Source organism: Canis lupus, chromosome 15 (genome assembly GCF_048164855.1).
Source record: "Canis lupus baileyi chromosome 15, mCanLup2.hap1, whole genome shotgun sequence".
Lineage (NCBI taxonomy): Eukaryota > Metazoa > Chordata > Mammalia > Carnivora > Canidae > Canis > Canis lupus.
Window position 1 is genome coordinate 15,155,072 of NC_132852.1, and position 25,018 is coordinate 15,180,089.

The window sequence follows — 25,018 nt, forward strand, 5'->3', positions numbered from 1 at the left end:
ATTATGTTATCAGGTAAACCAACACCCAGGAAAGGGTGGAGGACAGTCAGCGGCTTCTCCAGAGCCTCAGGCCAGTGCAAGATGAGAGAAAAGCATGATGAGGATCAATTCTAAGACACTTATTTTACTTGAAGCAAGAAAAAATATTTGGGGGAAGTATATCATTTTTCTAGAGGAGAAAAGTGAGCAGAATTTGGGTGCCCAAAGTCTGGTGAAAACAGGCACCACTCCTCCCTGCTTCCTCCCCTGAGGTGAACTGCCCCCTTGTCTAGGGAAAACTACCACCCTGCTGAGGCAGGATGGCTCCTGCAGGAGGAAAGCAGCAAAGAAAGCATCTCAGAAAGGTTAGGAATTTCCAGGCAGTCCTAAGAAAAGTCCTTCCTGTTGCTTCTTATGTCTTTTTTATGCCACGTTATGGGTGACACACACACACACACACACACACACACACACACACACGCACAGCTGACAGTGCACAGGACTTCCTGGGGATTGGACAAAGTCATTGTTGCTGGGAAGAAAAGGGAAGTGCACACTTCTAGTGAGTTTTGCCCTACGTGGCTGACATGTGAGGACCTGGGCAAACTTCCCAGTCCAAGGAGTCTATGTGACAGGCTCATAAAGGAGAGGAGAAGAATCCCCAGAGAACTCACTGAAGTGAAAGTGAGCTAGCTGTCCTCACAGGGGGCCCTGTCCTTATCCTGGGAAGGAGTGAAAGGAAGAAAAGAACTCGGTAGGCTTTGTAATGTTGTCTTGACAGTTAAGTAGTCGTCAATCAATATTATTAAGACATTAAGGAATCCAAGAAATTATTACTTGGACTACTAGTTTTTCTTTGCTTAAGACAGCTGAATAATTTTGCACAGACCAGGATGAGAATATAAAGTTCTTGGATGTTATTCCCCCAATTAAATTAATCAACCAAACAATAATCACTGAGCAGGACACTCCAAAACTGTTCATTTGGGTAAAGAAATTCCAAGGAAGAACTTTTTGAAACCTGTAGTAAGGAGGTGTTTCCTGCCATTTTAGCTGTGGTTTATTATACATTCGAAATCTACTCAACATTCAAGGCTCTACACTTACATTTTAAATATCAGGCTTCCTTTTTTTTTTTTCTTAATAGAAGTGAAATTTCTTTTTCTTTTTTAAGACTCTATTTATTTATCCATGAGAGACACAGAGAGAGAGGCAGAGACACAGGCAGAGGGAGAAGCAGACTCCATGCAGGGAGCCCAACGTGGGACTCGATCCCAGGTCTCCAGGATCAGGCCCTGGGCTGAAGGCAGCGCTAAACCGCTGAGCCACCCAGGCTGCCCCTGGCTTCCTTCTTCTTATCCTAAAATGTGTACACATGAACTGAGTGTTGGTGCATAGGTCCTTCCTAGTGTGATCACATACCGAACACCCTCAATTATCCGATCTCTAAATAGACAAATCTCCAGCATACATTCTGGGAAAAAGTCAATTATGGATCATCTCATTGGGGTACCTGGGTGGCATAGTCAGTTAAATGTCTGACTCTTGGTTTCAGCTCAAGTCATGGTCTCAGGGTCATGGAATCAAGCCTTGCATCTGGCTCCATGCCCAGTGTGGAATCTGTTTAAGACCCTCCCTCCCTCTCCTACTGCCCCCACTACCCGTGCTCACTCTCTCTCTCTCTCTCAAATAAATCTTAAAAAAAAACAACAAACCTACAAATCATCTTGTATTAGTTAAGATGGTGATGGCTGCTATAACATGTAAACCCTCCAAAACTCAGTGGCAAAATTGTAGTATTGATTTGTATAAAATATAAAATTTTATTTATGAAATTTATTTCTCATTCATGTAGCATCCAGTTGACACAAACCTCCACTCGGCACAGTCCTGTGGGGACTCCAGCTGAAAGAGCAATTGCATGAGACTCCTCAACACATGGCTCACAATGCTGCCCACGTCACTGACATCCAACCAACCTGCAGGATACGGAGAGCAAAGAAGCATATTTTTATAGGCCAAGCCTGAAAGTGTTTACATCACTTTTGCCCACATTCTAACAGCCAGAACTCGTCACATGGCCCAAATTGGATGCAAATGTTCCTGAGCAATGTTACCCTGGCTGAGCATCCACTTCCCAGCAACACAGAAGGGAGCAGAGTTCTTTGGTGGACAACCAACCCTCTGCCACACATCTCGATGACACTATAGATGCTCTCCATCGCCAGACCTATGGGATAGTGCCATGGAGGTCAGATTGAGCCCAGTCTCACCAGATCCAGGCTTTGCTGTCTTTGTCTGCATTATATTTAGTTTGCAGCAGTGCTATGGAGCTGGGATATGGTCCCTCCCATGATGACATGGCACAAATGAAGGAGGTTGTGTGCTGGCCCAGCTTGCATCCTAGCACAATGGTGTTTCATGTTTCCAGTGTTCTTTCCTCTGGGTTCTCTCATATGTGCGAGGACTTTATGAAAGAGGGGAGTGTTCCTTCTGTCCTCATTGACAGACGGACACGTTGGCATGGTTGGTGCCTACAGGCCAACTTTGGGAAGCCAGCACCAGGCATCAAGATTTGCTACGGGGCTAGGCTCTGGCCAGGATCTCACTTAGTAATAAATACTAGCCGCTTTTGTTCTTCTGTGAGCAGCTACTAATGATATAATGCCCAGGGCAAACAGGCCTGTGCAAAAACCTGTTCATTTGCATAAGAAATTGGCCCGCTCTGTGGGCCCAACACCCTCCTATGTAGATCTAGATTACTTTTAAGTAATGACAATGTAAACCACCATTTATTATTATCCCATTATACTAGGCACTGTACGAAGTACAGTGCAGGCTTTTATCTATACTAGTAACTGTTCTGTAAAGTGACGTTATTGGTTTTGTTTTAAAATGAGATACCTCAGCAAGCTTAAGTAGGTTGTTCAAAGTAAATGATGAGTGGCTGAGCTGAAATTCAAGTCTAGAACTACAGAACTCTAAAATGCAGTCTCCTTCCGCCACGCTATACGATGAGTACCAGCAGCTCCCCGCTCTCACACCATGCGGTACTTATCGCCCTCTTCCAAGAGCAAATGCTTAGCACACACAAGGCAAACACCAATCCGTTCATCCTTCCCGGGCAAGACTCACCCACAGAAGGCCTCTCAGACTGCTCGGGGCCAGCCTGGGGCCTTCACCTATAGAGTAACCCCCGCATACAGGAAGTTTGATGACAATGGATTCATTGCAAAGTGAGTGTTCATTGTCCAAAACTGTACAACAATAGCATATGATCTGCGGCCACACCCACTCCTTTTCAACCACACAAAGGGTGAGCCACAGAGACACAGCAGCTGCTTTGGATCATTGTGTGATTCTCAATGTCATCATTACAAGACCCACTTCTCCTCATCTGCTTCTTCACCATTAACAGGTGTCCCTCCTCTGTCTCTAGAGATGTTACAAAAGCAGCACTGATTCAAAGAGCGACCAAGTGGTCACCCAGACAGCCTTTTTGCCAAGCCATGGAATACTTTAAAAGATAGTTACTGAAGCCAAGAATCCATATCACTTAGCACCTTCTCTGATGGAACACTTTGTGTGTTTCTTTGGAGACTTTAAGCAAAGGCAGAGCATTTTGGTGTTGGGGATCACAAGAAAGAAAAGAACTCTGCACACTCCCTTCGCGCCATAATTAAAATAATGACTTCATTTATTGGAGTACTTAAGATTGCCAGGCACTGTGCTGAATGATTTACACACATTGTCCTATTCAATCTTCACAATGATCCCACAAAGACTGTAATATTATTATTTCCATCTTACAGAAGAAAAAAACCCCAGTCAGATTAAGTAAGTTCATCACAAAGGACAGCAGTGAACTCCAGCCCAGGTCTATCTGACTGTCCCTTTCCTTGAACCAGCCTGCCTGGAGGTCCCAGAGCTGTCTGTGAAGAATACCTGCCAGAAGGAAATCCTGGCGTGGAGTGGAAAGACTTTCCAGTGCTGTGTGGCAGTGCTTTTGTTGTGCAATTACAAGAAAGGGAACACAGTGTTCTGAAATTGCACAAGGAATGTAAACAAGACAAATGGAATCTCAGAACTGGTGCTAATCCCCTGCTGGAAGTTGTTTCCAGAAAAAAGTCTTTTGTGTAGCATTTGACTAGATGGATTGGCCCCCAAAATGCTGGGGGAAAAAGTGCTGAGAGCAATGGCTGAGTTTTGCAAAGGTGTAGGCACTTAAGGAGTTTTATTTCTTCCTAAGTAAATGTTTTCCTTGCTTATACCAGACCTCAAATATATGCTGAACTATTTAAGAATTCCAAGGAAGACTAGAATTAGCCTTTATGAGGAAAATCCCAAAGCCAGCATTTGTTGATGAAAGTAACTTCAAAATGTGTGATGGAATGATCTTGGCACTTCATAGTGAACCCCAATAATACCCCACTTAAGATTGGTAATGGCTTATGGGGACAGCCCTGGGATAGTTATGTGAAGGACCCCTTCCACGCATCCCTTCATATACAATAAATAAATAGATCAAGGTCATGAACTCCCAAGAATTGCTTCATTGCTTCAAATGAAAACTCTTACATGTAAAAGTACATACATGTTTTTATTTGTAGCTGAAGCTTTAGGAACTAATAGTACAAATGAGTTAATAAGATGTAACCACTTATTGAGCATTTACGATTTGTCAGGTCCTACACATAGTATCTTATTTAATGTTTAATGTTGACAATACCCTGTGAGTTTGTGGACAAAATAATTCTCATGTCCATGCTACAGACAAGGAAACTAAAATCTGGAGAAGTTAAATGATTTTCCCAACATCAAATGACAAAAATAAAACAATAACAAGTTTGATGTCCATTATTCAAGGGAAAACAATCCACAGATTAGGAGAGTAAAACACTCTTCCTGAAGGAATTTGGGCAAGAGCAGATTGTTTAGAGCGTAAGAAAGTAACTCAGAAACAGAACATGATTGGCTAGGAGGTCGGGGACTTCCTTCCAAGGCAAAAAGTTCCTATTTTCTAGGCTAATGTAAGCTAAAGTCGAGGTGGAGGGTTGTAACTGGGGTATGCTAGGTTTCTTTGACTGTGACACATTTCCCTTAAAGCGTGGCTGATTTAGGATTTGATTTGCACGTTGGGCCAGGCCACTGGGGAGGCCTTCATTTTGCAGGTCCCGATATAAGAATTACCTTTATCACCAAGAACATAGAGGTAGTAAGCGGCTAAGTCCAGATTCAGACCCACATCTTCGCTTCCAAGGACAGGCTCTTTTAACTGCTCTGAATAATAGACTTGAAGTTTCCTAGCATGATTGTACAATGAATGACTCATCTGAAAAACCATAGGACCTAGGCATCATTTTGAAGTTCCTATTTCACTGAAGAATCCTAGGAATCATTGAGAGTAGAAAAAAAAAGGGGGGGGGGGTATTTTTCTATGTATTCAGAGATTGCTTATTTTTAAAAAAAAACACATAGGCCTTTCTTAATCCACATTGTTCACTTGCCAAAGTCCCTCAAAATCTACCATCCATCCACTATGTGATGTAAGACATAATTTCATCAAGCCAAAAGTCACTTCTTTCGAGCTCTAAGACTTTGCCCATAATTTCCCATTTAGCACCTATGGGAGCTACATTAGCTCTGTCTGAAGATTTGCCCAGTGACTCTCTTGTAGCTCAGTCTTCTTGGCGTCTGTCAAGAGAGACTATAGTGGCAGCACATTAATAATTTAAGCCTTGTTTCACTGATGTCTCTGTGAGTAAAGCCCTGGCTGAACTTATACCCCTGGACATTTTTAAACCAAACTTTGAAAAACATACTGATGTCACTTCTTCGTGTGGTTATCTTACTGTAGCCAGACCACCTTCTTGCAGATGGAGGTGCACCCCTTACTCCTAAAGGGTGTAACATTCCAACTGACAATCATCCTGGCAAAAGATAAATTCTGGGGCAAGAAATAAGGGCCTAGGATTGAGATGAAGGAATACAACTTCTTTGTCTCTGAAGCAATGGTTCAGTTTGGTGCTGAGTCAAACGATGGAAGTGCCCCGGGTATTTCTGGCAATAGGGATGAGCTGCCCCTTGTCACATGCAAGTAAACCATGAAGACAGCAGGATAATGGTCTGGTAAGAAGCCCCAGGGCAGATACTAGTTTATACAATATTTGTAAATTCATTCCTGAGAAATCGATATCTATATCATTTTCTCTATCATCTATCTATCTCTAAAACTCTGGAGGTAGGGGAGGAAACACATATATTTACATGTATGTGGTTTTATGTTCCTTCCTTTATCTTTGAACCTCAAGTAAAACCTTGTGTGTTTCGTTTTGTTTTGTTTGTTTTTAAGAGAGAGAGAGAGAGAGAGGAGCAGAGGGAAAGGGAGAGAATCCTAAGCATGCTCCATGCCCAGCATGGAACTGGACATGTGGCTCAACATGGGACTTGATCCCACCACGACCCTGAAATCATGACCTGAGCTGAAATCAAGAGTCAGACACTTAACAGACTGAGCTACCCAGGAGACCCTGGAGTAAAACCTTGTTACATGCTGCAGTGTTGTCTCAGCCATGCTGTGAGGAATTAATGAAAATCCAGGCCCATGTAATTGGTAGATAGAGTACAGAACAGAGTGGTATCCTCTCCCTCAGGCTGGTAGCAGGGGTGTTCTCTGGAAAAGGCCTGGTGCGCCCAGAAGAGATGTGATCCTTGGGAGGGTCAATTGCAGTGTGACCAGGCCAAGACGGAAGGCCTTGAGAGACCTACCTCTGAGTTCAAGTCAGACAAAACTTTGGGAAACAGCAAATGAACGGCCAGCAAACAACTGTGAAGACACCCCATGTGTTGCAATAATACAGCTAGGGGCCATATCATCAGGATCATACTTGGCTAAGTTGTGCTCTGCCAAGGACAACCAGCCAAGGGGGTGAGTTAGGGCTGCAACCCAGCCCATCCTCCACTTACTAAGCATGCACACTTGCATGGGGCTGAGTCTACCTGGAGGAAGCAAGGGCATGTTTCCAATTTTCAAAGAGATGTTGTATGCACTAGGGCAGCCCAAATGCCACTGTAGTTTGAGGTGTACTTTAAAAAGTATAACTCTGGAACATAATGAACAGAATGAAGTACAAGTTGGGATGAAGAGGACTCAGGCTCAAGTGAAGTGACCCGTGAAGCAAGTTTGAGTAGAGAATAAATGATTATGGGGCTTGGGCAGTGGGCCAGAGCAGGTGGTGTGTCTCCTGTCACAGAATGGAGAGAGAACTTATATATAGTGCCTTCAGCCAGTATCTGCAGTGCAGGGTGCCTTGGGTGGGCATTCACATCTGCATGTGAATAGGGTCCAGGGGAGCTGACCACAGTGAGCATGGGCAGACAGAGAAAGACCTGTGCTGTACTGTGGCAGCCAAGATGCCTTCATAACCATATAGAAAACCCTAGAAACTCCTAGACTTGTGTGGGTGAGAGTCAGAGCAATACAAATCTGTGACTGACAGTTGGATCTCATATCCCAACTCCCATCACCATCGGTGGCATAACCTAAGAATCATAGCTTATATCCAGGGGTCTGTTGGAAGGTTTTATTTATATACCTGGCTCCCATCAAGATGATAAGTTCCTTGGGTCAGGGAACATGTTCCATTCATACCTGTATCCCCCAAGAATTCCTGTAGTGCGTGCTATACAGTAGATGCTCAATCTATGTTTGTTGGAAGGATAAAGGACATAGAACTACAGGATGTGATCTCTGCAGAACTGGGCACATCATGTTCCTACTAAATGATCTCTGGCTGTATGCTAGTTTGTGCCATCCCATCTGACATTGCCACAAGGCTAAGGTGCTCGGAAAAGGCTAAAAGGTAGGAGAAGAGCTGTACCACTCTTGACAGTCATCCTGGGACACTTGAGCACTGAGCAGTCTTGACTCACCATCTACCAGGACTAGCCACTCCTCTGACTATTGAGCTGGATGTAGACAATTTGCTGAGCCAGGTAAGACAACCAGTGAGAGAGGAGAGAAGGTACAGAAACCCAAATGCCACAGGCTCCCCTCTTGGGGAGGTCTGAGAGAGATCACTGTGGGCTGGAAAAGCTCCCTGTGGGCATGAGCCAGATGGGCAAAGTTGGGGGAGTTAAGGGAGAAAAGGGAAGGGGAAAGGCATTTCAAGTAGGTGGAATAGCATGAGCAAAGGTTTGGAGGTGGCATAACTGATACCCCAAAAGTGTTTCTGTTAGGAATAGAAACCAAAGGGAAGGAAGACTGAATAGATTAAATGCTCTACAGAAGAGTATGTACTTGACCACACAGGCCAGCATTTGCCAAAATAGTCTCACTGGAATACTATAGACCATAGAAGAGTCCCATGGTCAAGTTAAAATCACAGTCCTAGTTCTCTTCCCATTAGGCAATTCACAGTGTGCTTTATTATAGCAAAGACAGAGTAGTTCAGCAGTAAAGAAAGAAATCTGTTTAACTTGGTTTAAAGCCTTGTTGAACATGAAAAGATGTGCAACATCATTAGTAATTAGGAAAGTGAATATTTAAAACATAACACCCTATTAGAATAACTAAAAAAAAAAAAACAAACCTGGAGATGCTAAGTATTAGTGAGGATGCAGAACAGATGGAACTCTTGTACTACTGCTGGTCAGAGAGCAAAATGGTACCACAACTTTGGGAAACAGTTGGGCAGTTTTAAAAATAAAGTACATACTGTCTTAGCTTGGGCTGCCATAACAAAATACCATACTGGGGCGGGGGAGGGGGGGAGGGTTAAACAACAGATATTGATTTTCTCACAGTTCTGGAGTCTTCATGTCCAAGATCAAGGTGCCAGCATGGTCGCTTTATGGTGAGAACTGTCTTTCCGGCTTACATATGGTTGCCTCTCTCTGTCCTCACGTTCAGTCTGTAATAGATGCTTACTAGGCCCAGCAACCTCACTCCTAGGTATTTACCTAATGAAATGAAAACTTATATTCACATGAAATTAGGACACAAATGCTTAAAACATTTTATTCATCATCACTTACAACTGCTAACAACCCAAACCCTTTGAAGGGGACCAGAATATGACACCCCAAAACATGCCACTTTGGTATTAGGATTATTTTGAGGTGGAGGCAATTAGAATGAACAGAAGAGGAAAGAAACCTTCTCAGAACTGTCCCAATCTGATTAAAAACAGAAACTTCTGAGAAATGAGGACTGTCATAAATCCCCTCTCCTGGGGGAGTTTTATGGCTACAAAGAAGACGGAGATTCGGCACCAAAATGGACCTACACAAACAAGCTGTGCTAAATAATCCTTATCTTCCATTAGTTTCCCCATATATTTACCTTCCACAATTTACCACCCCAAAAGCTCAACCCCCTTTGCTTTGTCTTGCTATGTCTCCACAAATTTATTGCCCTTTGGCTAAAGTGGTAGATAAGCTTTGAGGTCTGACTACCTCTTTAGGGTTTTGATTTCTGTGAGGCCCTTCTTATGCATGTGAAATAACACCCCAGCCCCCACCCCGCCCTGCTTAATTTGTCTCTTCTCAGTTCATTTGCAGGGCTCCAGCCACTGAACCTAGAAGGGTAGAGGAAAAAGTGTTTTCCTTCCCCTATACAGCCAATGAATGGATGGATAAACAAACTGATACATTCATACAATGGAATACTGCTCCACCACAAAAAAGAATCAACTACTGACACAGGCAACCATATGGTTGAATGTCAAGTACATTGTATGCAGGGAAAGAAGCCAGACTCAAAAGGCTACATATTGTATAATGCATTCATATGACATCCTGGAATAGGCAACACTTGGAAGAGTAGAAAGCTGGCAAGTGGCTGCCAAAGTCTGAGAATAGGGTAAAGGTTGACCAGAAAGGGACAAGAGGGAAGTTTTGGGACTTAGGGAAACATTTTACATCATGATTAGGGGGATGGCTACACAACTGTGCATTTGTCAAAACTCACAGAATTGGATACATTTAAAAGGTTATTCTTGCCATATTTAAGGTGTGTCACAATAATTTCTTTTAAATGAGGATAAAGGAAAAAATGACACAGAATGAATGTCAAACAAGTAAAAATAAAATGCCTATTCACATCCCTTGGAACTATGTTTACATGGAACACAATTTGTAACTGGGGTTTGATATCATAGATTAAGCATTCCGACAGTCACACCAGGATCCATCATTCATTTACTCATCCCACAAATATTTAGTGAGTACCCACCATATGCATTGTTCGAGATGCTGGGGCATCTGAGGGCAAATGCAAATTAAAAGCAAAAGGCTTAATCATCCCCATTGAAAATAAGGGAAGAGACACCTCCCCCTTCTCCCTGTTCTTTCAGAATTTCTTTCTTTGTCCTTTGCCATGCTATGGGAGAAGATGCAGAGAAGATTATGGAATGTGGGGAGTAGAAATTGGTCGTTGTTAATATGGTGTTCAAAGAGAACCTCAATGAGCAATGGAATTGAAGCAAAAAGTTGTAGGAGATGAGGAAGAAAGTCACGAGGCTATCTAGGGGAAGAATGGTCTGGGCAAAGGGAACAGTAGTTGCAAAGGCCCTGAGGGAGGTACACCTGATCTGAAGTGCTCGAACTTCACTGCCTCCTCTTCTTTTGAGAATGCCGCTTGCTAATCAATCTCCCCATCTGACCCACTTGCTGTGCTTACGAAACCAAGACTCACCCTTTCTCCGTCCACTCCAAAGAATTTGGAGGAACCTGGCCTTTGCTTATGTTTATCTGCACTTGACTCTGCTATGGTGACTTTATTTCTTCAGCATCTTCTCTTGAGAGAGAGATCCAGTCATCTCACTTGTTTGAAGTCATCCCCAGCCTTTCATCCCATAAAGCTTAACTTAAGCGATCTGAGATGTTATTTCCCCAGCTGGATGCTATTGATTGTAAGAGGCTCTATCACTGAATAGAAGCCTTTCAGTGAGAGAAAGAAACAAAAGAAGGTAGTAAATGAGAGGAGTTAGGAAGAAAGGAGGGGAAAAACAGGGAGAGTGGAAGGCTAAATTTAATGTATAGTCTCCTAAATTTAGCATTTGTTTAACAGCAGTTACATGCTGTTATTGTTTCCCCATAAACTAGCAATGAACCGAGGAGTTTGAAACTAAAAACATAATACTACTTACATTAGCACTCCCCAAAATGAAATACTTAGGTACAAATCTAACAAAATATGTACCAGATCTATATGAGGAAAAGTATAAAACTCCAATGAAAGATATCAAAGAATAACTAAATATGTAACAAATGGGGGGATGCTTCATGTACATGGATAGAAAGACTCAATATTTTCAAGATGTCAGTCTTCCTAACTTGATCTCTAATTTCAAGGCAATCTCACTAAAATCCCAGCAAGTTATTCTGTGGCTACCAATAACCTGATTCTAAAGTTTATATGGAGAAGCAAAAGATCCAGAAAAGCCAACCCAGTGTTGAAGGAGAAAAACAAACTTGGAGAACTGACCCTACCTGATTTCAAGTCTTAGTATAAAGCTATAGTAACGAAGAAGGTACTGGTGAAAGAACAAGCAGCTCAATGGAACAGAATAGAGGACCCAGAAGCAGACCCCCACCAAGATAGTCAACTGATCTTTGACAGAAGAGCAAAGTGATACTATGGAGAAAAGCCATAGTCTTTTCAACCGGTGGTGCCAGAACAATGGATGTCCACATGCAAAAAAAAAAAAAGATTCTAGACACAGACCCTTGTACTGTTCACAATTATCAAAGCTTAACTCTGGCTTACTTAATAATCAGAGACTAAATTTTCTTCCAAATCAAATTTGGACCCCCACAGTTATTCACAACCTTGTGAGGACTTGCCGCTTTTCAGACACACTTAAGAGCTTGGCCTTATAAACACACTGAAGACTGACAATGTAATTTGAAGGCATCATGGAGAATCCTAGGGGTTTACTGGCATTTCCTCTTTGGTTAAACTTATAATTTTGTTTTTCCTTTTTGGAGGATAAACATTAAACAGCTTCTACTGAAAGTCACTAGAAATTTTTTTATAGATTTTGGGTTCTGAATAACAGGGTTTTGTGGGGGGGGGTTGTTTTGTTTTAACGCTGCATGAAGTGGTCATAACAATTTCCTCTAGCTCTGAGAACTTTTTAACTTGCTCTGTGTGGCAGGGCAATTTGTAATGCTTGGCGTGTGCTAGGCAATCTTAAGCACACATGACATGTGTTTGTTTCAATTCAGTAAAGCAGTGTAATCTTTGTGAAGACATTTCTAGCGACCATTAGGGATACAAATCTAAGTTAAGAGTGTGTGGTGCCACCAAATAAAGAAACAGAAGTGGCAAAGTGAAGAGGTACTTGTACACTGGCTCAGTCCGAATGGCCATAGGCAATGCCAACCACGTGGGCACCTCTCTTCTGCCCAGCAACTGGCAAAAATTTTTGACAGAGTGTGCATTACAGATCCCAATTCCATAGATGTAAATGCATCAAAAAAAATTAAAGCGAGTCATAAACTAGAGGAAATATGGCAGCTTTCAAAACTCACAAGGCCTTGAGAATTCTATTTTGCCCACAGAGCTGGAGCTGCATCTACCAGCTAAAAAAGTTGTATCTGGGATCCCTGGGTGGCGCAGGGGTTTGGCGCCTGCCTTTGGCCCAGGGCGTGATCCTGGAGACCCGGGATCAAATCCCACGTCAGGCTCCCGGTGCATGGAGCCTGCTTCTCCCTCTGCCTATGTCTCTGCCTCTCTCTCTCTCTATCTCTGTGACTATCATAAATAAAAAATAAAAAATTAAAAAAAAATAAAAAAAAATAAAAAAGTTGTACCTATCTCTCCACTTTCTGTAAGCCCAACTCTTTCGCCAGCTTCAACCTTAGAGATAACAGAATTCAGGTCAGTTTGGAGGGAAAACCAGTCTAAAAAGGAAGAAGAAGACAATAGTTAACGTTTATTTTAAACATCCTGCCTGGACTACCACGAGACTCATTTCTTTCAGATCGGACTTGGTTTCCTGAAGGCTCGTGGGTAAATATGGGTTTTCATGGCTCTACTGAAACATGTAGGCTCCCCTTTCTGGGGCCCGGAACCTCCCTTGAGTTCGCTGTTGTGAAATACCACCTCACATCTGATACAGGAATTAGGAATGAATCCTATAAAAGTTTTGCATGTTCGCGTGTATGGTTATTTTTCTTTGGGGTGTATTCTGTTTCTTTCTTTTTGAATGAAATTATAAAGCCCAAACCTTTTAATCATGGCTACAAACTCTCATACAGCAAAGCCTCTCCCTTCCTGTTTTAGCAGTAAGAGCTTTGGCTTGCTGCTTCTGGAAAAATGCCCAGCTTTCTAAGGACGAGTAAGCCCCTCAGCCTGGAAATACATGGCAAGAACAGACACAGGAGGGCAAAGCCAAACCAGGCCAAGATGTAGGTATGTGGAAGGAAGAGTCACCTTGCAGGGGCTCTGTGGCTCTCCCCGAGAGCCTGCCCCAGCGTCAGAACGAACGCCCTGCATCTGGCAACCCACAGACAGAAGAGAAGCAAACAGGACCACAGGCCTCTGCTCCTCCCATCTTAGAAGCTCTTGGTAGACAAGAAAGAGCAACATGGCTACTGGGGCGGCTAGAAACACTTTCCTCTGATTTCTGGCCATGAAATCCCCCACAGTCAACGCAAGCTTTCAGATATATCTTACTTATTTGGGTTGATTTCTCTTATGAGAAAAAAGACTCCTTTTCCATTACCAGCTGACTCTGCCTGACACACTTGGAGGCCCTTGACTTTTCTGGCCACTGATAGGACTTAGGATGAGCAGCAGTGTGGTCCGGCCAGGATCCACGGCCCTTCCCAGGGGGCACCACTATTGAAAATGAAAATATTTATGTAGAAGAACAGACATTTGATCTAAATAGTCAGCCCTACCTCACAGTGAGATATATATATAGATATAGATATAGATATATATCTATATCTATATATATATATCTTTTGTATCTACTTATGTTAAATAGCCATCTTTAAGCACAGTCTTCTTAAAACAACTACTAACTTTTGAAATAGACGCTGATAGTTCTTGAGCAGATTTGGTCCACAGGTTTTCTCAAGGTCAGTTACTGGCTGGCAGGTAAAGGTTGACAAAACTGTGGTGTAAATTGCATTTCGTCATAACTTCCTCGAGAGTCAGAAAGGTAGTAATATTTTCTTTCATTAAGCACGCACTTTGTAAAAAAAAATATTGCTCCCCAAATTGTTTATTATAAAAGGAAAAAAAAGGAATTACTAAATATCAAAATAAATAGTTGTGGATTCAGAGCATACAATAAATGACAAATCCACGGAGCAAGAGCGTTCAGGATGCTTTGTGTATGAGCTATGGAAGCCAGGTTCAGCTTTTGCTTTCTGCCCATATTACATGCACGAGTAGCCCACAGTTTCCTGTGCTTGTCACTGACCTTGCCGAATGGCAATCTGATGATGCCGTACACCTCACAGGCCACAGCACAGACCACACAGCACAACTGACTGGCACACCAAGTGGCCTGCCCGAGCAGCAGCAAGAGATGAGTCCCGGGAGGTCTGGAGACTTGGAGGAGTCATCGATCCCTAGACACAGGTGTCTGAAAGCATATTGTATTTTAAGCATCCCACATGCTGTCCTTCAGAAGGAGATATTAGTTGTGCTGTGTCTGGAAAGGGTCAGGGATACGCTCAAGTAGGAACTGTCTTCACTGCACCTGCATCTTATACAATAAAAGCAGAGTTCTACCAAATTTACCCGGGTTCACTTAATGTGACTGTAAATACGCACAGGTGATCAAGTGTTGAAAATGATCCATGTTCATTACATTTGAAAAGAAGATATAATCTCTGTTATTGAGGGAACGGTATAAGATATATATGCATAAGTCCTACCTTATTATTTATTAAGTTGTTCAAAGCATTTATATCTTTATTTTCCTTCCATTAGACCTGTCATGCTGAGTGTGTCGTGTTAAAATCTCTATCTTCTATCTTCTTGTATTCTCATCTCACGTGATTTCTGCTTTATGTTGGTGGTTGCTGTATTCTTTGGGGCATAGACGTTTATAATTTGTCTTCATTGCAAATTGTGGTTATCAGCCCCAATTCTATGTATTTTTTTGTCTCATTTAAAGCTTTTTGGCCTGAATTCACTTTAACTAATATGAGTCACTACCTTGTCTTCTTACTGTTTTTATATTTTTAGTATGCTCTTGGCCATGTCTTCATTTTTGTTTTTGTTTTTATTTTTTATTTTTTATTTTTTGGCCATGTCTTCATTTTTGAATCACTGTGTTTGGGGTGTGTCTCCTTAAATATAATATGGAATCCACTTTTGCTTTATGAGCCATTTTGAGAATTGGCTCATTTGTCCGTAGAGCAAGAAGAGAAGATAGTGGCAAAGGCTATTCCATTAACTGATATGACTTATGTGTTTAGTCTCAAAGTTATCATATTATATTATAATTATGCATGTATTAGAGTTACTGTAGTTCCTTCTGAATTGGGCCTATTTTCTTTGCTATTTATTTTTTCCATTGCTTTTGGCATTTCAGAAGGTTTGTATGTTTGTTCCAATGGCTGTCTTTGGTGCCTTTAATCTCCTTTTTTTCATACTGAGACTTTGCCATCTGGTATGTCCATTTGTATCCTTCTTCACTTATTGACTGTACAACTGTCAGTTTTGCTATTTTACCTTCCTGTTTCTCTCCCTTCCCTCTGTTTCTTTGGTGGTTTTATTTTTATTTTTCTAAAACATAACATATGGAGATAGTAGAGTAGTAACTCTTCGGTCCATATCCTCACCCTTGTTTTAGTCTTAGCTATGCTATCAAACATATTATGACATAGATAACGTGATAATTAATATTGTATAGTAATATAAAATTACATCATAAAATATGTTTTTACCCCTGATTCTTTTACTAAGGTTTTCTGGTTATCTCCTGGCTAGATAAAGCTCATCCCCTAGAAGAATTCTACAGTATGTGTGTACAGTATTCCCTGAGTTACTACATGTTAAAACCACTTCCTTTAACCTTGGTATTTGAAGGACAGTTTGGCTGGATAAAAAATCTTTGGCTCACACTCTTTGTTCTTGAGCCTCTTAAGAATGCTGCCCTAAAAAAAAAAAAAAAAAAAAAAAGAATGTTGCCTTTTATTGACTGGCTTTATCAGTTGCTCATGAGAAGTCTGATGTAAGTTTAATATTCTTACCCTTATAAGTAATTTGACCTTTTAGTTAGGAGGCCCTGTAGTAGATTGAATAGTGACTCTTTTTTTTTTTTAATTTTTATTTATTTATGATAGTCACACAGAGAGAGAGAGAGAGAGAGATAGAGGCAGAGACACAGGCAGAGGGAGAAGCAGGCTCCATGCACCGGGAGCCCGATGTGGGATTCGATCCTGGGTCTCCAGGATCGCGCCCTGGGCCAAAGGCAGGCGCCAAACCCCTGCGCCACCCAGGGATCCTGAATAGTGACTCTAAAAAGATATGTCTTTATCTAAGTCCCTGGAACATGTGAATGTTACCTTATTTGAAAAAAAGAGTCTTTGCAAATGTAATTAAGAATTTTGATATTAGATCATCCTGGATTACCCAGATGGTCTCTAAATTTAATGGACAAGTGTTCTAATAAGAGAAAAGGACAAGGACATAAATTTGAGACAGGCAGTGGGGGAAATGCATAGGGATAAAGAAGAGAAGGCCACATGAAGACTGAGGACAGAGTGCAGTATGTGACCACAAGCCAAGAAACACCTAGAGTCACCAGAAGCTGAGAAAAGCAGAGAGGATTCTCAATTAGAGCCTTCAGAGGGAACATGGCCAGGTTAACATCCTGATTTTGGACTTCTGGACTCCAGAACTGTACAAAAATAAATTTATGTTGTTTTAAGCCACCAGTTTGAGGTAAACTATTATTAATACAGGCCCTGAGGAGTGCGTGTATGTGTGTGTGTGTCTTTAAAATCTCATAGTTCACTAGAAAATGTCTCATAATTGCTCTTTCTTGATAAATTTTCCTAGATATGTAGTAGTCTTTTCAAATATTGTTTACATTTTTTTTTCTTATTTCCAGAGAGTTTTCTTGGATTATAGGATACTTCATTGCTTTGTTTTTCTTCTTTAAGTGCTGCTACTGTATGTATGTTGGACCTCATTTGCCTGTTTTTCATCTTAATCACGTTGTCTTCAACCCCGGTTACACCTCTCTTAATTTTATTTCCATTCTCTTATTTAGCTGCCCTTCTTCAATGCTGAAATCATACAACATTCAAATCTATCCAAACCTTGTATTTATTCTTAATTTTTAAAACACTTGAATTTTTCTTTATTTTCCTAAGTCAATCAACTCTTGTTGCATTTCTTCCTATTTTGTGCCCATTTATGGCCCTACTTTTTAAATGTATGATTTTGTTGTTTTCCAAAACATCCTCAGTTGTTTGAACAGAATAATTTCTGTTTGGAGTGCTGTTGTATAGTTTTCTTTGGCTTTGCAATTGGCTTGGGGTGGAGAATTTTTATCAGTTCAACAGTTGTGATTCTCATTTTCTGTGTTCTTCTAACAGAAATTCTTTATGGAATTAGGTTGATTATTTTTTCTTTTCCTGGGCATTTTGTAACAGAGTTCCTAATTCAAGACTATTCTCAGCCTTCAGCTGTCAGAGCAGTGAAGTGAAATGTCTTTAGTGAACAGTGAGGGGAGCAGGACCATCATGCCTTATTTCTGCAAGATCATAAGTTTTCTCCTTGGTTCCTTTCCATGTCTCTTTGTTCTTTTTCCTGGAGATTTTCAGTTTCCTGTCTTATACATTCCATACCCAGCTTATAGTGACAAGTGATAGGAACTGTCTTGGGATATGGTGCTCATTTGTCTACTCATTGTAATTTGAAGTTTTTGAAGGTAATTGGTAGTTTTGAAGTTTGAAGTATTCTCTTTTTCTAACGCTGAACTCAACGGACTGTAGCAGTTTTCTCGCACTCCTGTTTGAATATAAGGTCTGTATGAAGAGATTCGATTTCAGGTAGCTGCACTTATCCTCCAAATATGGAAACTCCCTTAGATTAGTGTTTCTTGACCTCTTTTGAACCCCTTTTCTCTTTTTATCATCACAAAATCTCATACAGTATTGAAATGATTATAAAATTCAAAATCGATGAAATCATACAACTAAAAGCAAATCAAAGCAATGGGACAAAGCACTATTTTCTTTCCAGACACACATTTTCCCCTGCTCAGATTCTGGTGTGTGAATATTTCCTCATCTTCTCCTCCAAATCACTGAACTGAGTAATTTCCAGAGCCATTGTCTTAGTCCATTCAGGCTGCTATTCCAAGAATACCATAGACTGGGTGGCTTGTAAACAACAGAAATTTATTTCTCACAGTTCTGGAGGCGGGACGTGCAAAATAAAGGCACCAGATGGCTGTTTTTTGCCATGTCCTCACATGATGGAAGGGAGGAGGGAGCTCTCTCGAGCCTCTTTTATAAGGGCATGATTCCTATTCATGAGGGCTCTACCCTCATGACCTAATCACCTCCCAAGGCCCTACTTCCTAACATCATCCTATTGGGGGAAGAGACTTCATCATATGAATTCTGTAGAGAGAGAGAGAAACATTCAGTTCGTAGCAACCATAATATTGGATCAGGATATTTTGCCATAGTTGTTTTGATATAGGACTATTTGGTTACTTCTAGACTTATGCCTTTTGTAATACTTTTGTTCTCTCTTTTTCTTAACTTCTTATTGTCTATTCTGTCCATTTTAAGTGGTATGATAGTACTCATACCCAGAATCTATCAATACCATTGACCTAATGGATAATGTGAGAGGAGGAATAATGAATGTGATAGTTGGCTCTTCTCTCTCCCTTCTTCTACCCGTAGTTAGCTGCATTCATCCCCCCTTGGCCAGAACACATCATGTTAACATATTATCATTTGATCACGTCCCCACCCTGGTTTGGGTCCTAGCTATACAATTATATATATATTAAATCTTCATGATCAGTGCTTTTGTTGAAGTTTTGCTACTTATCCCTTGCTGGAAATAGCTCATCCTTGAAGAGAGTTCCCTAGAAGAGCATGTATATGTGGTATTGATTCCCTGTAGGGTCTTCAATGTGAATAAAGGTAGCATTAGGAGAAGCATTGCTTCTGGAGGAGAATCAGATACATAGAGAAGCAGTGGTGGTCCTTGCAGTTCTGAAAGTGAAGAAAAAGGAGACAAGAGGGGAAATCTTGAGACTCTTGAAGAAATGAAAGAAATGCACTTTTACATCATAATGGTCACATTATGGTTTTTAGTATTCATTTGCAATTTGAATATCCCAATTTTTCTCAGCCTGTATACAAACGATGCCATATGACACGTAGACTAGTTGTCCTGATGTTGAGAGCCCAGTCTATGCAACCCTAAGGCTTTCAGAAGCATAACCCCCTGCCACTACTAACACCCATTTTTGAGGTCCCTCCAGCTCCAGTATCTTGGGTTCTCTGCTTTGTGGACCAATCCACTAAATACACTACTTAGACCTTCAGTTTCCCTGGGCCAGATGCCAGCCCCACTGCCTTCCCACTTTTAGCCAAATTCTCATTTCTTATCTATGGCTGCTACATGCTCCACTGATGTGATCCTACACCAGAATGTCTGGGAGTTCCTCCTGGCCACCTGCCTCTGTCCTTTCCAGGGTAGTTCTTGTCATTTTACTTGATCTGCCAACTCAAGCTTGGACCACAGCTCATCAAACCACTACCTTGGGGAATAAGGAGGGGGATACGCCCTCAGGTGGCAGCTTTCCACACCCTCAGGGTACACACTCAAGGGTAATCAGGTGTCCTTACGGGCTCAAGCAACAGTCTTGAAACTACTGAGAATAACTCACCTGTTCACCCTCCACCTTCAGTCTTATTGGTTCCAGTTGGTCACATCCCAGGATCTAGTCTCTGACACAGTCTTCTAGCTCTTTTTCTAGAGCCTTCTCAGCCCCAGTGTTAATCCATTTAGGCAAACAGAGGCCTTGGAAGGGAGCACTCCTGCCCTCACAGCTGGTATATGTTTGGGCTTTGACAAAGCATTTGCCATATAAGTTCCCTCGTCCCATCCATGAGGTGGAATGACATTCTAGGATAGGGTAGAAATATATTAAGAAAGCGCAAAAGCTTAATTGTTTATTAGTCTGTTTTATAAGTATGTTGAAATATACCTAGTTTCGAAATTGCTGAGTCAAATGTCATGCATCACATGAATCTTGTGGGGAATATAGTGCAAGCTGGTCCATAATAGATGGGCATTATATTGCTGACCCAGAAGGAAGCAAAGTAGAACCACCTCAATAATCAAAAATGTATTTCATTCCACTTGGTGGTTTTATAAGGCATTTAAACAATTTGGTAGTTGTTGTTAAAAATAAAAGTAACTACCAGCAGGTTCTGACCTTTTCAACTTCTACCAGAAAGGAATGTTTTCTTAGCTCCTTCTAAGCCACTCAATAATAGAATTAGCCTGTCTCCATTAAGGATGGTCTAGGATCTTAAAAACCAAAACCAAAACCAAAAAACAAGACCCACTAATTTTAGCTACATAGAAACTGGCATCACATGTTTGAGCTCTGGGGTCCTCAGTGGCAGATCCTTGAATTAATCTAAGTCTGGAAGAGGGTGGGTAATTTGGAATCAGTACCCCCAAATATGGATATTAGTTATTTTACATACAAATTATATGGTTAATAAAATGGAATGCCTATATGCCTCAAATTTTTATAGCATTATCTTATTTAATGCTTACAACATCCTTCCAAGTAAGGAGCTAATACCCCATTTTATATAAAAAGAAGCCACTTCTCATAGATATTAAGAGATTGCCCAAAGTTGTCAACAAGTGAGAACGGAACCTAGGTTTATCTGATTTCAAAAACCTAATCTCTTCCCACTACACAACAATGCTTTCCCATATACACTGGGTGTACAGGATGAAGTTCCCATTCTCTGGACATTCTTACCTGGGATTTTCCACTTCCTTCAACATTTCTTGGCAAAGAGTGGCTTCCTTGAGGTGCCTGGATGTCCCGAGTAGGCACTGAGTACACATTCCCAATTCCATCTACTGTATCTTTCTCTAATGCAAAGGTTGGAAATCTAGAACCATGTTTCCTAGTCTTTTTTTGTGGCTGAGGCTTCTGTGAATTAGGTTCAACTAATTATATGCATTTGCATGAGGCTGGGAGTGAGAATTGCAGCAAAATCAACCTTCCCACCCATGTGGCTGTAACCACTGGCAAATGTGATTGTGGAGACACTGGGGCTTTTGGTCACTAATTTAATGGGTGCCAGGAGATAGAATGGGGGCGACAGGGACTTCCTGATTCTTATATTTCAAGGACAGCAGTATGTTTCCAGTCATCACTTCCAACGACAACCTCCTGATGGCCACCCTTCACGGCTGTGGCCGAGGTGCAAGCAACCCTAAAGTCAGCTCCCCCAGCCTTCCAAACAATGCTGTAAACACCTGCTTCTCTCTGTTTAATGTCTTTCTGCTTAAAATAGCTAGAGTGGTTTCTGTTTCCTGCAGTGAACCCTGCTGATACACGCTGTTTTCCTTCTTTCCCACTAACTGCTGGTCTTTGCAACTGCCAACACTTCAACTGATCCTTTAAGCTCTAAAATGAAAGTTTGAATATCCCCATTCACTCCCTATGTCTCTTATCCAGCTTTACTTTTCTCCATAGAATTTATTGTTACTAGGGACACCTGGGTGGCTCAGTGGTTGAGCACCTGCCTTTGACTCAGGGTGTGATCCCAGGATCCAGGATAGAGTCCCACATCGGGCTCCTTGTGGGGACCCTGCTTCTCGTTCTGCTTATGTCTTTGCCTCTCTCTCTCTCTCTCTCTCTGTGTCTCTCATGAACAAAAAAATAAAATCTTTTTTCAAAAAGAATTTATTGTCACTCACAGGTGATTTGTTCATTGAATGTCCACCTCTACTAGAATTTAGGCTCCACTGGAACAAGGATTTAGTTTTGTTCATGTCTATACACTTCTCTAACACTTGGAACAGCCCTAGCAAATAGCAGGGACGTAATACACAGTGTTGAGTGAATGAATCTATTTTTTCTTTTTTTTTAAATATTTATTTATTTATGAGAGAGAATGGAGGCAGGGGTGGGCAGAGGGAGAGGGAGAAAAAGTCTTAAGCAGACTCTGTGATGAGTGAGGACCCCACTTGGGCCTCCATCTCAGGACTATGAGATCATGACCTGAGCCGAAACCAAGAGTCAGACACTCAACTGTTTGAGCCACCCAGGCGCCCCTAGAGAATATTTATCAATAGGCCATTTCTGTTTCTTAGCCATCCCTCATGCGAAGGAACTCACCCTAACTTTTAGCTGCTAACTTTATCCTGAAACTTCGGACAGTAGGCTCAAACATAACTTGTGAATTGAAAATGTCAACACCTTGGAACTGGTGCATTAGAGAGAATTTGGAGATTATGAGCATTCTCAGATCTATGACCCAAGCTCCCAGCAGATGGAACACCTTGGGCATTCTCTTTGCCTGATGATTCATGTGGACGGGTGTTTGGGTGTTCAGACTTTTAAACGTTCTTCTCAACCAAAACTGAAACCGAGATGTGCAATCACTGTGGAATTTTCCGCACCTGCAAAAACAGTTGTGTTACTAAAATCAGCTGCTTTTGCTGCACAGGCTGCCGCATGTGAGGGTGGTGTTTGTCCAGCCACGTGTGTAAGGGGTTCACAGAGCAGCGTGTGCACAGTACCAGCACAGGACCTTCCAGAGAGCCCGCATTCTCCATCCCCAGGCGTTTATAAACCAGAGACAGAGAAACAGACCAAACCTGCAAGGAGCAGCTTGCTCTGAGCAACAGAACTGCACATGCAGCTCCTTGCCTTGATCAGAGGACACCAGAAAATGCTTTCTGAAACGTCCTACATCTTGATCCTTCCACAGCATGACTCAAGTTCTTGGACAGACTTAACATTTCTGTAAAACCAGCTATTAGGCCTGGCCACTTCCTTCCTTCCTGGCACTATTTTCAGTAGCACAGACACGGAGCCCCTGCACCTGTTGCTAGTACAGCCACAGAAGGAAACCTCTACAAACCCTCATTTGTCCCCACGGCACAGCCAGGGATGCTGAGCTGCAGCAGGGGACAGCATCTGGGTCCAGAGGGGCCGTTGGGACTCAGAGGAGGGAACACTTCACCCGGCACCTTCTTGGCACATCCTGGGGCTCCTCTTCGGGGCTGTGGATGGCCACGTTCCTGGGGAGGGGGTGCAGCCAAGAATCCAGCCCTGTTCTTTTGATACTGGAATGGTGGATCCCAGGGGAGACGGAGGAGGTTCTGGGGTTGGGGGGTACTTCCAATCTTACATGTTGGGATGCAAACATGTGATTGAGACACAGCTCGGAGATGCTTACAGTCCTGTGGGCTGTGATGCCCTTGAGGAGAGTACCCTACAGCCTGGGAACAGATGGGAGAGGAGAGCTGGCTCCGGCCCCCTTGGCTGGTCAGTGTCAGGTCCCCCTGGCTCTGATCATCCTGGCCCTGAGTGTGCCATTGGATGGAATTTTAGGATGAGGTAGCTGAACACCACCAGGTAGAAATCGGCTTCTGCTCCCATTCTCTTTCCACACCAAAACTAATACCAAGGTGTTGGATATCCAGCACGCATGCCAGGGACCCATCTTGGGTACCTCATTGCAACCCTCCTCCTAGCATGCTTTTTGTTTCTTCAGTAGAAATTTGGCAGAAGAGCAGGATTCTTATTTTCACCTTTTATCTGGGTCTGTTTGTCCACAGCTAGAATAACAGGGGCTCTAAAAACCTAATGAATTCAACGTTCAAAGAATGGCCTCAAGCAAATGGAATGTCTAATGTTCCATCTCTCTGGCTTAGGGCAGGAGGCCATTGGGGCTTAACATCTTTTTCATTCACATGCAAAATATTTCCCAAAGCCCAAGTTTTAAAATTCAGAATCCTGAAACCAAATCACTAATAACCTTCCCCATTCCTAAAACTTTCCATGTCCAGCGGATTTGTGTGTCTTTTTTATCCATGTGTATTTCTTCTTCTCTATAAACACATTTGAATAGACTAAACACCTCCTTTGGCAGTTACTTCAACAAAACATTGAAAAATCGGCTACGGTTGAGCATGGATTTATTTAGATACTTGCAAACGGTGTTCTGGAAGCCCTTTGCAGTTGAAGGATATGCTGGGTTCTCTCAGCCCTCTGGCTGGGAGGAAGTTGCTGTCACTGGAGTCACAGTTCACAGCTGTACCACGCTCCTGCTATCAGGGGAGAGACCTGAGTGCCAGCTGCAGAGAACAGAGATTATTGTCCCAAAGGCTATCACACTGAATTTGCTACTTACACACACACACACCACACACACACACACCCAAGCCCATCATAAAAGCATATCAGCTCACACAGACACTGCCCAAATGAAGCACGTGTCCCCAGTACTTCCTCTAACCGACAAGGTCTGAGGCTTGAGTCCCTGAGATGCCCCATCTCATCCTCTTTCTTCCTCACGTCAACCCTTGACATTGTATAACTAGCTCGTTTCCCTACACTACTGGTAACACTTAGAACCAATACAGAATTTCTCAGAAATAATTTAGACTTGATTCCATTCTCTGGGGCCTTATTGGCAACGGGTGATTATTTTTAGTACCTCAGTTGCGCATTTCCAAATCCTGGGAAGGTTCTGTAAGTAAGTCTGCTCACAACCACGGGGGTGGAAGATGCCAGTGGGGATGGCGTCTGGGGCCTGCAGAGCTGCGGGGAGGGGTGAGGTGTGAGCAGGCTCCTCTATTTTCAGGAGAGGGAAGGGATCAGGGATCAGGAGCTACCCTTAACCCTCTGACTGCCAGGCCACATGACTTAGGGCCACTTTCTTTCATTATTTTTTCAATTCAATTTAAAACAGGATGGCTACTTAGATAGAAGTCACAAAAAACGGGTCTCATTTGTTTAGAACTCGGAAGATGAGTAGATCT

The 25,018-nt window shown here is 42.2% G+C and overlaps 2 long non-coding RNA genes across 3 annotated transcripts in view; one reads left to right on the top strand and one right to left on the bottom strand.

Moving 5' to 3' along the window:
* LOC140604649 (uncharacterized) overlaps positions 1-4,826 on the top strand; it is a 24,273-nt gene extending 19,447 nt beyond the window's left edge. Inside the window, exon 4 of the long non-coding RNA XR_012007468.1 lies at positions 1,835-4,826. This is a non-coding gene — a long non-coding RNA (uncharacterized lncRNA). The remainder of the gene's footprint in view (positions 1-1,834) is intronic.
* Positions 1,819-22,943, bottom strand: LOC140604648 (uncharacterized). 2 transcript variants are annotated; one of them, XR_012007466.1, is made up of 7 exons: positions 22,365-22,943; positions 14,421-14,585; positions 13,664-13,828; positions 12,799-12,888; positions 8,783-8,940; positions 5,170-5,311; positions 1,819-1,958 (listed from the first exon to the last, which is right to left on the bottom strand). It is a non-coding gene; the product is annotated as an uncharacterized lncRNA (long non-coding RNA). The 2 variants fall into 2 exon arrangements; XR_012007467.1 differs by lacking the exons at positions 13,664-13,828; positions 14,421-14,585 and having other exon boundaries at positions 22,365-22,932.
* Positions 22,944-25,018: the final 2,075 nt, after the last annotated feature.